The sequence below is a fragment of the Myotis myotis genome, unplaced genomic scaffold (assembly GCF_014108235.1).
Source record: "Myotis myotis isolate mMyoMyo1 unplaced genomic scaffold, mMyoMyo1.p scaffold_m19_p_14, whole genome shotgun sequence".
NCBI lineage: Eukaryota > Metazoa > Chordata > Mammalia > Chiroptera > Vespertilionidae > Myotis > Myotis myotis.
Genome location: NW_023416318.1, coordinates 19,604,390 through 19,620,425, shown reverse-complemented (window position 1 = coordinate 19,620,425; position 16,036 = coordinate 19,604,390). Strand labels below are relative to the sequence as shown.

The 16,036-nt window shown below is 44.8% G+C and overlaps 1 protein-coding gene across 2 annotated transcripts in view; it reads left to right on the top strand.

The window, feature by feature from the left end:
- The window catches only part of COMMD1 (copper metabolism domain containing 1), a 151,198-nt gene that overhangs the window by 104,097 nt on the left and 31,065 nt on the right, over positions 1–16,036 (top strand). Inside the window, exon 4 of one of the 2 annotated variants that reach the window (XM_036334409.1) lies at positions 8,113–8,129. The exons of the other annotated variant lie outside the window; for it this stretch is intronic. The gene's annotated coding sequence lies outside the window, so the exon portion shown is untranslated. Of the gene's footprint in view, positions 1–8,112; positions 8,130–16,036 lie in introns of those variants that run through there. 2 annotated transcript variants of the gene reach the window in all.

Below are 16,036 nucleotides of genomic sequence, written 5' to 3'. Positions count from 1 at the left end.
TTACTGGTGGGGTCCCTCAGGCTGGCCTGTGCCCTCTCGCAACCTGGGACACCTCAGGGGATGTCGGATTGTGGGTTTTGGCCCAGTCCCCACAGACCAGGCTGAGGGAACCCACCAGTGCAGGAATCCATGCACTGGGCCTCTAGTATGCATATAAGATCTTTGGTTAATCTCTTCCTGCCCTCCCCCTCCCCCCTTCCCCCTGAGAATCATCAGTCTATTCCATATCTCCATGCCTGTGCGTTGAGCGTCTGCCCCTGGTGGTCAGTGTGCATCATGGCTAACGGTTGCTTAGGCTTTTATATATATATATAGACTAGAGGCCTGGTGCACGAAATTCGTGCACTAGGGGGGTGGGTCCCTCAGTGTGGCCTGTGCCCTCTCACAGTCTGGGAGCCCTGGGGGGATGTCCAGCTGATGGCTTAGTGGGCTAGGAGGGCGGGTTTAGCCACACCCCCGGCAAGGTTCAGTGCACCTCTGCTGCAGAGATGGCGCCACTGCTGTCGGGGAGGGGGTATTGGGGGGGATGAGTATGACCCTGAGGGGCCGCTTAGGCCTGCCTTCACCCGGGTCTGGAGTTGTAGGGAGGAGAGGCATGCCTGGCCCCAGCGGAGGGGGCCCAGCAGCGGCAGGCCATGGGCCTTGGGTGCCTCGGGGCCCTGTCGGGTTGTCGCAGGTATGCTATTGTTGTGGGCGCCCCTGGTGGGGGTGGCAGGGGAAGAGATTGGGAGTCAGAGATATGGGCTGCAGCTACCCCCAAGGCTGGGTCTTCTCCTGTCTGGTCAGCCTCCCCGTCCCCCCAGGGATATGGGGGCTGCAGTAGGGTGTCCATGCAGGGGGATTGGAAGAGCTACCTGTGGCCGCTTCCTCTTCCTTCTTTGCAGTCCAGGCTCCTGTCAAGCACTCTCCTCAGACCGCTTCGGCCGCTCTGCCCCTCCATGGCTCCCTGCAGCCCCTGCCCCACTCGGCTCTTCCGGCCGCCCTCCTGTCAGGAGGCTGCCAGGATTTCCTGCTGTGGGGCCACCAGGGGGTATGAGCTAAGCCTTAGCTAAGCCCTTGGCCCTGTGCACACATGGGCCGGCGGGCCCCCCTCTTTGCTCTTCGCTCACCACGCCAGCCTTCGCTTGCTGCTCCTGCCCGGGCCCAGCCGGCTTCGCTCCATAGCTTGGCGCCTACATATGCAAATTAACCGCCATCTTTGTTGGCGGTTAACCGCCATCTTTCTTGGCAGTTAATTTGCATATCGCCCTGATTAGCCAATGGGAAGCGTAGCAGAGGTACGGTTAATTACCCATTTTGTCTTTTATTAGATAGGATTCCAAATTCACTAAAAGGCGTAGGGAAATAAGGTACTGACCTATGTGATTTTGGAAATGAGAGGAGTCTGTGAGACTAAAAGTAAATGGAATTGTATATAAGTACCATTTCCCATGGGGGCATGGTTAGCAATTCTGAAACCATTACACATGTACTTTACTGGAATTGAAGAACTAAATAATTGAATGACGGGTGATGGGAGCCAGGTTGTTGTTGGAGTGGGAAGTTACAGATAAGCAAGGGAAAGATGCTAGAATTATCCATGTTGTAATGGGTTAGAGTTGGGAATATCAGTATGAACTTATGTTTACCTTAATATAGGTACAAGTGGTTACTTTAGGTATAAGATAGAAATATATATATATACATATATATATATATATATATATATATATATATATATATATATTAGCACATACACCTATATTTATTTTCTCTGTCAACTGGGAAGGCCTAAAAGAAATGAGACCTGAGTAGCAATAAACACACCTAGAGCCCAGCTCTTTTTTTTTTTTTTTTTAAATATATTTTATTGATTTTTTACAGAGAGGAAGGGAGACAGATAGAGAGTTAGAAACATCGATCAGCTGCCTCTTGCACATCTCCTACTGGGGATGTGCCCGCACCCCAGGTACATGCCCTTGACCGGAATCGAACCTGGGACCTTTCAGTCCGCAAGCCAATGCTCTATCCACTGAGCCAAACCGGTTTCGGCTAGAGCCCAGCTCTTGGTTTCTAATGCCATTCTCCAGTGAAAGGAGCCAGGGCTTCATGGAGAAAAGGCTGATTCTGGGAATAGGATGGAAAAGATACAATTTGAGCCTAGAGCATTTTCTAGTGCCAGTAAGTAAACAAATGCAAAAATAAAAATAAAAAATTCAAAAACACCCACAATGATGGTCATATGTCAAAGGGATATAAGAGCCAAATGAAGAGCTCCTAATGGCCAAAGCTGGAATAATTTGAGCAATAAACTGAATGAAGTAGTATTGTATCGTTACCCTAAGTATAAAATAAATATTCATGAATCTATACTGATATAAATAAATGATTGAATAAATAAATAAATAAATCGGGGATTTTAGATATACCTCCCCTGCAGAAGAATTGCAAATAATTGATGTAGACATTCTGCTCTTAAGAGGGTGGAACATAATTCCTACTCCTTAAATGTGGGCTATGAACACAGTATGGAAAGAGCAAAAAGAAAAGGAGTAACTTTACAGTAGAGAAATCTGACAACACTGTCTCAGCCAGGTGATCAAGGGTGACATCAGCAATTATGTCATATTGATAGTATGTTCCTTTGATGTGAGGAGAATGGGACTTCACCTCTCTGGTTTTGCTCCCCAAAATGCATTACCCCAGTATAACCATGAGGAAAACACCAGAGAGATCAGAATTGAAAGACCTATAAAATATCAGACCAGGACTCCACAAAATTCTTAAGGGTCATCTGCAGTCAAGAGAAGCCTAAGGAGATACAACTACAAACATAATAGGGTATCTTAGATGAAGTCCTGTTACAGGAAAGGAATAGCAAGTGAAAACAGGAAATCTCAAGTTATGGACTTTAATTAATACAAATGTATCAAAATTGGTACATTGATTGTGTCAAATGTAGCATATTAATGTGAAATGCTAATGACAGTGGAAACAGGCTCTGGTGTGTTATGAGCACTCTCTGTACTATCTTCACAGTAATTCTGTTAATCTAAAACTGTTCTAAAAATAAAAATTTATCCTCCTATATAATAAAGAGCTAGTATGCTAATTAGACCGAACAGTAGAAGGACCATCCAGACAACTGTCCAGGCGACCTTCCTGATGAAGCTGGGGCTCCGAAGGCCGGCCGAGGCAGCCAGGGCTGCGAGGGCCAAGCCCCTTGCATGAATTTTGTGCATTGGGCCTTTAGTATATAATAAAAGGCTAATATGCAAATCAACCAAATGCTGGAACAACCGGTTGCTATGACAGGCACTGACCACCAGGGGGCAGACACTCAATGCAGGAGCTGCCCCCTGGTGGTCAATGCACTCCGATAGGGGGAGCACTGCTCAGCCAGAAGCCCTGAGCCGGGCTCACAGCTGGCGGGCTCAGCGGAGGTGGTAAGAGCCTCTCCGGCCTCCGCAGCAGCGCTAAAGATGGCTGACTGCCGGCTTAGGCCCACTCCCCATGCCTGGTAGCTGAATGCATGTTAATTTTGTTGATCTTTTCAAAGAACCAACTTTTGGTTTTATTGATTTTATCTATTGTTTTTTCTATTCTCTGTTTCATTTATTTCCTTTCTAATTTTCCCCCTCTCCTCCTTTCTTCTACTTGCTTTGGATTCAGTTTGCTCTTCTTTTCCTAGTTACTTCAGGTAAAAAGTTAGGTTATAGATTTAAGATTTTTCTTCTTTAAAGTATAAGCATTTATAGCTTCTCTACATATTTTTTGCATCTTTATGTGAATCTATAATTATTTCAAAACAAAAACTTAAGGCCTGGATTGTGTGGCTCAGTTGGTTGGATGTTGTCCGTATACCAAGAGGTTGATAGTTCAATCCCCAGCACATGCCTGGGTTGCAGGCTAGATCCCTGGTAGGGGGCATGTGTAGATGTTTCTTTCTCTCTCTCTCTCTAAAAATCAATAATAAAATAAAACAAACTTAAGAAGAAGGTATGTCTGTGCTATGGTAGGAAGCTGTGTATGTCTATGACTCAGCCATTGCCCTTACCCTCAAGGGGCTTAGTCCCATAGAGAAATACAAATAAAGCGATCCAGAAGATGAAGAGATGGCTGCTGCTGCAGAGATGAGAGAAAACACGGAAGGTTTTCCAGGAAAACCAGGAAGACACACTGAGGGCTTATATGCATTGAAGAGGGATGCTTTCATGATGGGAGTTCCATACTCAGAGAGGCTAGTCCCGAAGGAGGTTGTCACTTATTTCTCCTCAGATCTGTAGGGACTGCAGCTGAAGCCATTTAGAACACTCTGATTAAGGCTAATGGTCCTAGCTGAGGGCTTTTCTCTGCAGCTCAAAATGCTCAAAGATGTCCCCCCCGCACCTCCTACCAACTCACTCAAAATGTTCAAAATGTGCAGATTGACTTCCTTTAATAAAGGTCGCAAGAATGATGTTAAATAGGAAGGAAAGCCTGGAAAATTTGTTGGGATTGCTAATATTGTAGACATTTCTTTTAACTTTAATTTTGAAATAATTTCAGACTCACTAAAAAAGTTACAAAAATAGTTCAGTAAATTCCCATATACTCTTACCCAACTTTCTCAAAACTGCCCCAAATTAACTTGTTTAATGTTTCTTTTTAGAATTTATTTTTTCTTTTACTAGGTAACACATTCTTTTATTTTATAACGCAAAATAATATAAAGAGGTCCGCAGGTGAAAATCTTGTTCTCACCTCTGCTCTTTCTACTCCACCTCTCTCACTCCTCATAAACACTCATGGGTGGCCACCTGTATTTTTCTTTATGCAAACATAAACACAGTATTTTCATACCTTCCCCTCGTCTCTCCCTCACCCCAAAAGCCAGCATCCTATACTGTTCTGGAGCTTGCATTTATCATTTAGCAATATAGCCTAGAAACATTTCCAAATCAGAACATAGTTAGGTTTTTTCTTTTTTAAAGGGACATCAGTATTTATCCCATCTCAGTCCCACTGCCCTTTAGCATCACCTCAGGCATTACTTATGCTCTCTCTTTCTTGTCTAACCTCCATTGTTCAGGTTCCAAATTCCCCAGTCATAGTTCATTCACTGTGATGACAAACTCAGAGCTTATATAGACCCCAGAAAGTATGACTGGAGCAAAGCCACCAACCCCCTGTGCCAGCAGGACCACGGGGACACATTCAGAAGCGATAGCAACAGTGTGATGATTGCCTTAGCATGAGCAATACCCCAAAGAGATCACTCTGGGCCAAGGAGAAGAGATGATCTGGAACAAGGCCTTGTTGCCAAGCAACCCCAGAGGAGATGAAATTAACGCAGTCTGTTTTTCATGTAACTGCATCTCAAATGAAAGCTGAGGCCAGCGTTGGTCCCATGCAAAATTAATAATTACCGCATGATTCTTTCTTTTACATGCCTATTGGCAAAAGACTGGAGACAAAAGAAACCAGTATATCCTTTTTTAAAGGGATGGAGCAGGAAAGAAAACAAATAAATTTAGATCCTGTGTTTTTCCATTTGAGTCTTAGGTAGGAAATAGGACATTTCTATCATAGACTGCTGTTGAATCTGCCCAGGGGGAAACCTGCTTTAAAAGCCAGATCCCAAGTAGACAAGATAATATGCACCAAAGAGTCAGAGAGAGAATATTTTTCTTAGAGGTGAGAGACAGCTTTGGATCATTTGAGTTCCTTTTAGTCTCCTTTTTAGAACAATTTACAATGTAATTTTCCCCATTAGTGAGTTCAGAGAGGGTAAATTGTCATAAAAATAGCCCCACTGCCTACAGCCTACCCACTCTCCCTAATCTCACATTAAAGGCTGAACGAGGAATACAGCTTGATGTGCTCAGTAACCTTTGCTTTTTGAGAGCTTAGCAATATTTAAAAGGCAAAAATGACATAGAAGATTTCATCCTTCCCCTCCTGTCGCTGCATTAATTTGGGTAAATTAACTGCGTGGTTAGAGCAGAGCAATGACCTTCTCACCAAGAGAACCTTTTTGATTATTATTTTGTGGTTGTGCAATAAAATGTAACTCAAAACAAAGCATTTTTACCTAAAGAGACTAATTTGATCTGAGAAGGAAAACTTTCCTGCCCAAGGGAAGGTCAGATCCAGACTTCATCCTGGGGAAGGTGGTTACTAGGTTCTTTCTCGCTTAGCGTTCATGCAATGTATTTGCTGGCGTTGAGGCAGGGCACTCCTTGCCTCCCTTCTGCCACCCCACCTCACCTCACACCATGCCAGTTTGAGCAAATGTCCTCCTGGCCAATTTGTCTCTGTGAAGCAATGAGTGTTTGCTGATAGAGTCGAGCAGAATGTACTAGTACAGAGAGAAAACCAGATAGCAAAGAGTGCACACTTGAGCTCTGTAACCTCTCTCAGTCAGGGTCTCAGCAGGGAACAGATGGTGCATTCACACTGGGTGCTTTGAGGACTGCAATAAAGGGATTATTTACAAAGGTTGGTGGGGAAATCACAAAGGGTTGGTGTTGCTTTGGGTTGGGAGTCATTACCAGGTCCAGGTCTGAAGAAGTGAGAGATTCAGGAGGTGGAGGGGTGATATGGAGAGGGACGCCTGATAAGAATGTAGCCTTGCCCTAGCTGGTTTGGCTCAGTGGATAGAGCGTCAGCCTGCGGACTGAAGGATCCCAGGTTCGGTTCCGGTCCCGGTCAAGGGCATGTACCTGGGTTGCGGGCACATCCTCAGTAGGGGGCGTGCAAGAGGCAGCTGAATCGAAGTTTCTCTCTCATCGATGTTTCTAACTCTCTATCCCTCTCCCTTCCTCTCTGTAAAAAATCAATAAAATATATTAAAAAAGAAAAGAAAAAAAGAATGTAGCCTTCAGTGGAGATGTGAATATCCCAGTATCACTTGTCTCCTTCCTTCTGACCTCTGGCTAGGGTCCCCTACTTGGCTGAACCCCACTATAAGCCAGAGGACAAGGAAATCCCTGAAGGTAGTAACTATAGGTCAGCCTCCCAGAGCATGGAGTACCCCCTAGCTCAGGGGTGGGCAAACTTTTTGACTCGAGGGCCACAATGGGTTCTTAAACTGGACCGGAGGGCCAGAACAAAAGCATGGATGGAGTGTTTGTGTGAACTAATATAAATTCAAAGAAAACATCATTACATAAAAGGGTACAGTCTTTTTTTTTTTTTAGTTTTATTCATTTCAAACGGGCCGGATCCGGCCCTCGGGCCGTAGTTTGCCCACGGCTGCCCTAGCCTATGGGTGGTGGTGGTGGTGGGGTAACCCTTAGGCTAGTCCTTGGTCCTGGCCCAATCAGTGGACATGGAACAGCTCTGAGCAGGGGGCTCTAGATGGAGCTCTGGGCAGGTTCCCCTCTATAGGAGACAATTGGTGTGGCAGAGCCCATAGCTGACATGCCTCAGGCTCCGACTGTTAGATGATAAGCTCTGGGGATCAGGGTCCAGGGTCTTACCTTGGCTTTTCAGTAGCTCGTGCCATCATTTCTTTCACATCAGCCTACTCAGTTGATACTTATCAAATTAGACTGGGTAAAATAGCCCTTAGGTAATAATTATCTACCTCAACCACATCCGTTCTTGGGCATCTATTAAAACACAAAGACCTTTGACATTTGTTGAGAAGGACTTTGTTGATCCACAGGCAGAGAAGCCAACCTGTGTTGGGCTGATGGAGAGACATGCTGGCACAGTATGCATCCTGCGGGGGACAATGGCTTCCTTATTCTTGAAATGCCTCCCAGCTGTATGTGGCCAAGCCAGGTCTAGGCTCAGTTCCTGCACTAAGAAGCCTCTCACAGTAGCAAGAGAGCAAGGGAGGCACAGCTTTTCTGCTACGGTAGCTCTCTTACTCCGTTTCAGTGGTACGAGCTTATTGACATGGCAGGGAGACTGACACCATCGATACTTCCCAGAGCAAAGCTGGCCTTTCTGATGTTGAGCATAGGACTCCATGCTGTGTATCCTGCATATGTGTTCTTCCTCGGTGAGTCTGAGGGATAGAATTCTTTTGGATAAAAACGAGGGGTATGAGCTACAGTCAAAGTGGCCAGCAGAACTGTCTGTGGCTCTTCCTCACTTCTGGCCTAGGATCTCTGAGGCCAAAAGCAACCGTTTCCCTTGCAGGGGCAACTGGCACTTTCGACATAATACATCTTTTCAGACCAAATTGTCAAGTTCTCCGGGACTCGTTCATCTGGAGACTCAGCTGGACCCCAACTTGAAGGTTATTCATGAACAGCAGGATTTGACCTGTGGGGTAGGGGAAAGTTTTCATTAATTTCACCTGAGAAGTTATCAAGGCCTTTCCAGCTGTTTTGGAATATTCTGTTCCACACTGTAGAGGTTAAAGCTTCCCCTTTCTGGGGAAAATGGTTCCCCCAAGGTCACATGGCTTTACCCATTCTCCAGTGTCCATTTTCTCTCTCTTTTCCTCCTTTAACTGATCTCCCATATCCTCAGGTCAAGAAAAATGCATGCATTGTCTTCCCTAGGCAAGTTGCTGCCTTGCATGGAAGTTCACCTTTAAACCAACCTGAATCTAAGTAGTTGCTGGTCACTGGCAAAAAGCCTGATTCACTTTAACTCTCCCCATCTACCCACTCTTTCATTAAAACACATTTTAAAATGTATGTTTTCTTTATATGTATATATGTATGTGTGTGTGTGTGTATATATATATATATATATATATATATATGTGTGTGTGTGTTGATTTCAGAGAGGAAGGGAAAGGGAGAGAGAGATAGAAACATCAATGATGAGAGAGAGAGAATCATTGATTGGCTGCCTCCTGCACCTCTCCCTACCCCCAGGATCAAGCCTGCAATCCAGGCATGTGCCCTTGACCAGAATCGAATCTGGGACCCTTCAGTCTGCAGGCCGATGTTCTATCCACTGAACCAAACCAGCTAGGGCTTAAAATGTATGTTTTCTGATCATAAAAATAATAAATACCATTTGGAAAAGAGAATACACTCTTTCCACCTCTACTACATTTAAAAAATGATTTTCCAGGGTGGATTTCTGAAGCCATGTTTGACTCTTCCCTCCAGGGGTTTTCAGAGGCGATGGATGAGTAAAACCCCCATCTGACCCCTGATTGCATCATGGTCCCTGTTGCCCATTGAGAGTGCTTCGGCCCCCTGTGCCTTGATTTCATTCAGGTGATCACAGCTGCCTAGACGTTCATTTTAACCAGATTTTACTGATAAAAGTGTATAGGGACAGTCAGGCATTAGCATTGGACTGCTATTCTATTATAAACGTTTTGAGTACAGACTTTGCCAGAACCTAGCTGTTACTGTAGGAGAGTCTGTCAGCCTCTCTGCCTGTTTATCATTTGTGAAATTTGATTTGATTTGATTATTTGTAAGGTTCTATAAATTGCCCCGATTCATAGTTTAAAAATAAAATGTTTATTTGATTAATCTACTTCCTCCATCATGGTTCTTAACCCTTTTCACCTCAATTTTACTGTTTTCTCATTACCCAGCCCTACCGTTCTCCCACGTGGTAAGGAGTGAAATGTTCTCCTTTCCCACTGTTCATGCCAGTGAGCAAACTCGCCTCGCTTCTTAGTCATTTTTGTGTTCTTTCTCTGCTCTTTCTGCTATCTTCCCAGTCTCTCATCCCAAATGAGGCCTCACAAAAACAGGTTTGCCACTGATGTATGGCTTTAACTGACACATTAATTAGCAAGTCTTTATTTGGCACCTACAATGACCAAAGCACAGCCCAGCGCTGCTAAAAAGGTAAAAGAAGTTTAAGACTTGTTCCCAGTCCTCTAGGAGACACTACTACTGAGGCTGCAAATCCTAGCTGCCTCCGCTTCAGTGCTGACCTCTGAGTCGCCAACTCGGACAACCACTCCTCCGTGCCAAATGTTCTCTTCTCAGGGCTCTGCGTCTCCACACCTGGTTTCTTCCTGGCTCTTTTTGCTGCATCCTCCCTCGGGTCCACTGACTAATTGGGTCCTCAGGAGCTCTGTCCTAGTCCCTCTTCTCCTCCAAGTCTCTTTTCATTCCCTGGACTATTTCAACCATTCCCATAACTTCAGTTACCATCTATATATTGATAATTCCCCCAAATCTGTATCTTCATTCAGATATACCAGTATGTCTGGGGCAGGACCCTTGATTGCATTAATGTATTTGTAGTGAAATATGGGCTATGTGAAAACTATTCCCTTTCGTAGGTTCCAGTCAGATTTTGCTGCCAAGTTCATTTTTGGGCCACCGTATGAGATAACGTTGTTTTCAGAGCTTTCTGGACTGCAGAATTGCAGAGAAGATCATGGACCTGCATGTGGAGGGATGTCCTGTGTCAGCCCGGGGAGGGATCTGCATTTCCCTTTCCACAGAATAACGAGTATTCACAAGACTTGAGGTCTCTCTACTTTCAGAATGAGGAATAACCAATCTCTTGTAAATGGTTTTTCTTGTTAAAATTACATATGTCTATGTATAAAATTACAAAATGATATATATGTATATGTATAAAGTTCTACCACATCTGGCTCTGTTGGGGTCCAGCCCCACCAGGTCCAGGGGTTCCCAAAGGTGTGGACGGAGTTGGCGAAGAAGGAAGGACACGGAGACAGCTTCAGTTGATCAGCATAGCGAGGTTCTCTTTTTATTCTCCTAGTACATCTATATTTATATCATTTGATCCTATAAGCATGCTTCTATAATCACATCATGGTATGTTTTGGATAACGTTCTACAGTTCCTTGTTTCTTATCTGACCTTTACCAAAAATCCTGTCTCTATCTAGTTCTGTTGATTTTAATCTTGTCTAGGTTAATCTCTGTGTTCCATTACAAGGGCTATTCCAAGGTCACTGCTCTACTGATAGGCTACAAGGAAGTGACTGAAGGAGATTCTCCTACCCAGTAAAGGTTATGTCCTCCCAGCCTCAATGCTTGCCTTCCCTGGGACTGCCCTGTGTCGGTGGATCTCCAGGGGCATAGGCTTTGGTGCTTTCCCTGGTGGGCAGACCCCTGGGGATGTGGGCCCAACAAGTCCCGAATTTATTGCCAACAGTCTTAGTCCAAGTTCTTTATAAGTAGTACATGGTATTTCTGTAACACTAGGGGGATTTACTGATTTATTCTCTTCCTTAGTCCTGTTAATCCCTAACCTGGGGAAACAACCTTTCTCGGGGAGGTGGTCCTGTTTAAAACACATAGCGCTAAGAGGGGGAGCAAACATATGCCATATACGCCAGGTCCCTTGAAACATAAGCTGTGTAGATGTTTCTTCCCTGCAGCGACTGTGTCAAGCAGCAAGGGTGGTCCGGCTTCTGGCAAATTCCCCCATTTTTATTTTTTAAATGACAGCTTGTGTAATGAAAGGGCGAGGACTACGCCCTCCACCTTGCCCCAGGGTAAGAGCTACGCCCTCCACCTTGCCCCAGGGTAAGGGCTATGCCCTCCATCTTACCTTGGCCATGTGCTCAGCAAGGCTTCTTCCTGGAAGCCAAGCCGCTGCTGGCCACGCCCAGGATTTCTCTGGACTGGCCAATGATAGTCAAGGGAAGTGCACACCATCACTATGACCACATCCTGTGTAATGAGACACCGACTCGTGCCTGGCCAATCGGCAGGGCCCACAGTCCTTTCTCCTCCCCAACCCCCTATAAAACCTCTCTCCACACAGAGTTTTCTCTCTCTCAGCCACTGGAGCTTACCGTTGCATCAGTGAGTGTGGCAGGGGAGCCAAACCTAGGTTTGAAATGAATGACTCTTTGCTTTTGCATCGGACTTGCTGGCTCCCTGTGGGTTCTTGGGAATCATGAAATCTGGGCACAACATGTAAATCAGTGGCCACCTCTCGGATTGGGTTGTTTAAGACTCGGAAGAAGACTTGTTTGTGATTTTGCTAACAGGTCAGTCCGAGGCTTAACCCTATATTGGCTCCCCACATGACTCCCCACTACAAACAATAGTGGCAATATCAGATTCCAGCACCTCACTGTCTAGCATTTCTCACTTAGCTGAAATGTTTGGGCTTTCTGTAATACCTAGTACTTCCTGAATATACACACAAACATTCATGTGTATGGCTTTAATTCTTGGATATTTAAATAGATATATAACAATAAACAAGTTAATTCCCCAGCTCTTTTCAATGATGACAACTTTCATACCCTAGCATAACACTTCCTAGGAGTTGGCCCTACAGCCAGATTAGTGACAGAGCTAGAAGATGTTCACTAAAGGGGGTGGGGGAGGGGAGAGGGCAGTGCCAGGGAGAGTCTGGATGCAATGTTATTTTAGTATTTTCAGTGAGACAGAGAAAAACCTCATGCAAATATCTCTACCCTCCTTTGGTAGAGATATTTGGTTTTATAAAACCTTTCTTTGACCAAATCTCCATTTTGTATTAGACCCTTGTTGATGATGTCTGTTTAAGTCCTAAATAAAGGCTTATTTGTTTGACCTGCCGTATCCATAATTGCTCTAACTGCTCATTTTGGTTTCCTATTGTGTAGACTGTTCTAGGAAGCTTGGCAGGAAGCACACTATGAAAATGTGGAACTGAACAGCTCAATGTGTGTAATTTGGGAAGTTCAGCAGATGCCAGGGCTTAGCAGGCTCCCGGCTTGTTCAAGACTAATCCTCTGGATTTTCATTCTTGTGGGCATCATGCCCCTTAAGTCTGAGGGCTTGGGTCCCACCCAAACTCAGTCTACACAGCCATCTCCCAGCTGTCTCTCTCTCTCTCTCTCTCTTTTTTTTTTTAAATTAGAGACAGGAAGGGGGAGAGAGAGAGAAAGGGGGCGGGGGGGGGGTGAAAGAGAAATACCAATAGGTTGCCTCCCACATGCACCCTGACCAGGGATCAAACTCGCAACCTAGGAATGTGCCCTGATGGCAAATGGAACCCACCCCCTTTAGGTGTATTGGAGGAAGCTTCAACCAACTGAGCCACCTGGCCAGGGCCCAGCTGTCTCAGTCTTAAAAACCAGGATAGTAGCTGATACTTGGAAGCTCTCCTGTCACTTCTTCCTACGTAGAAGAGTAGTGAGATAATTGGGTTCCAGAGCTGGTTCTGGTAAAGGCTGACATGTTTTCTGGGGACATGAGTGTGGTTTCTAGGAGACCTGAATTGAGCAAGGGATTGCCCATGCAACATCATCCCCCCTATAGTGGATGGCATGTTTTGCCCCCACTATAGGGGGGATGATTAAGATATTAACAGCAGTGGCCGTCAGCTGAGTCCCTCTCTGAGATTTCTCCTCTGCTGAAAACAGCCGCTTTGCTGATGGTTATGCTGCTTTCCAAAGAGCAACCCACAAATACTGTGTGGTTGATGCAAGAGTAAAAAGGCTCAGCTCTCTCACACTGATTTAGGACAACTCTGAGCTATCCTAGCACCAGAGGTCTCCAAAAGATCAGCTAAGGCCTTTGTTGTGCCTGCATTGCAGTTCACCTTCTCTATCCATTCCCGTTTACTTCACTCTCCCAGGAGCTGGTGCTGAGAGCACTCCCCATAAAATTCCCACATGCAAACCTCTGTCTTAGGCTGGGGAAACCCTACCGGCAACAACTTCCTTTATCCTGGTTGGTGCTGCACTGACTGTGTTTGGGGGCCCACACCTTCATGTGATGACCCAGGAGTAAACCGTAATTGGTCTAAGTTAGTCAGGTGGGCTCATTCATTTAGCCAGTGATTGGCTTTGGAAGGGTCATGTGACCCCAATGAGATAGGAAGGGAAATCTGGTAGGGGACTGTAGGAAAGGTTTCCTGCATCACGAAAAGAGACAAGGGAGAATGGAGTTCCTTTTCTGCCAATGTTAGCCCTGATGAGATCCCTGAAATAGCTATAAAAAGGACATAGGTGGGAAGAAGATGGAGCAAAGAGAACAGCAAAGAAATCAAACTGAAGCAGGACCTACCTTGCTGTGATCTTTTAGTCATATTTGACAAGTCCCCTTTGACAGTATAGAAGGGGTTTGTCGCAGGGGTCCTGAATGATGGAGTTAGGTCTACAATCTCTGATTTTTGTTCCAATTCCAGCTGCCCTTTGTTCCAATTCCCCACCCTTTGGAAGCCTGTACTTTTAAAAAAAATTATTATTTAAATATATTTTTTATTGAGTTCAGAGAGGAAGGGAGAGGGAAAGATAGAAACATTAATGCTGAGAGAGAATCATTGATAGGCTGCCTCCTGCACACCCTACTCTGGGGATCGAGCCTGAAATCTGGGCATGTGCCCTGACTGGGAATCAAACTGTGACCTCCTGGTTCATAGGTCAATGCTCAGCCACTGAGCTACAACGGCCAAGCTGGAGGTATGCACTTTTTGAAAGGTTTGATTGCCAGGATTCTTTCTTGAAAATTTCCTGGTGACCCAAATTCTCTTTTTTCTGATATTTTACGACCTTTAATTTGACTGTGGTTTGTCAATTAAACTCTGCTTCCTTTTTCTAGGGCGATATGGGCAGGAAGTTTATAGAGTTAATGTTATGCAATAATACCCGCAGCTGAGGGTGGAGTGAGAGTGACTCCTAAAGGATGCTGACTCTGGAAAACCATGTTCTGGGATGGTTTTAGATAAGAAAAGAAAGAAAGGTGATGAAGAGGCTTGCAAACTGTAGAGGAACAAGGGCTTGAGCCTATTATTTGGCCCAGAATAGGATATTTATTTTTAGAAAAATGCATTCTTTCCTATCTGTAGTTTGTTTTGAAATGTCAGTTCATAACTGCCCAGAATCTGGTGCAGAAGAAATTGCCTGGCATAGTAGTGGGGAGCCTACTTCTTTCTTCCATTTGCCAGCACTCCCCTCTGTCTACAGACTGTGCTTCCTAATATATAAACAATAAAATGTACAAATCCAAAGTACACAGTGTGATAAGTTTTGACAATGGTATGCTTTTATGTAACCATCATTCTAGTCAACAGATGGAATGTTTCATCTCAGAAAGTTCCTTCATGCTTCTCTTTCCAGTTAATTCTGTTCTTATCCTCAAAGCAACTAGTGTTCTGACTTCTATAACCATAGACTAGTTTTAACCTGTTCTTGAACTTCATGTATATTATTTTGTGTTTGACTTATTTCACTCAACATGTTTTGAGATTCTCCATGTTATCACATTTATCCTGCTTCCCCTTTAAGACTATCATGGGGTCCATTGCTCTCTGACTTCATCTGACTGTTAGGTTTAAACTAGTGGCCTGATGCATGAAATTCATGCAAGAGGCTCGGTCCTTGCAGCTGTGGCAGCTTGCCTCAGTCCTTGCAGGCCCGGCTTCATTCAGAAGGACTTCTGAAAGGTCATTCGGCTGTCTGGTCTAATTTGCATATTACACTTTTATTATTATAGATGAGGAGACCCTGTCCATCCTGGTGATTGCTAAGCAAGTGTCCTATAAGTCACTGGGTCCTAACGACCAAGCAAGTGGCTCCTCCTAGGGACAGCCAATTGATCCTTCCATTCTACGTGGTGATGATGATGTCTGAGCTCTTTGGAATGAGGATAGCATAACAATTCCTCCTATAAACTGCCAGGACAAATGCCCAGAATTCTATGCCAAGAGACCACCTGTACTTTATCCTGGTGAGGACTTGGTCCCACTGCCATGGCCAAGGAAGAAAAAAAATATTTATTAAGCACCAAGTATCTATAGGCACTTGGTCATATATGACCTCATTTCCCCTTCCTGGGAACTCTTTGAGGTAGGTGTTACTATACCCATGAGGACACACAGGGCTTATTCATAGAGTAGGAGTTGAATCTGAGTTTGTAGACTTCCATAACATGATTTTTTACCAGCAGCAGCCAAGACCTAAGCCCCTGTGTCCATCTGAGGTGGCTCATGCATATCTCCAGGTGACCATTAGAACTCACAGTCATTACCATGTCTGGATGCTGCAGGGTTAGGAGAGGACTTGGAGCTAGAGGTACTTCCTCTCTCAATAAGAGCCAACTAGAGTTGGCAGATAAGTCTTAACTTTTCGGAAATAGTCTGCTCTCCTTAGCTGGACAGCTTTGACTTTTGGTGAAGGCCAGCAGATCTTTGTTATGCCCCTTGGAAATCACTGC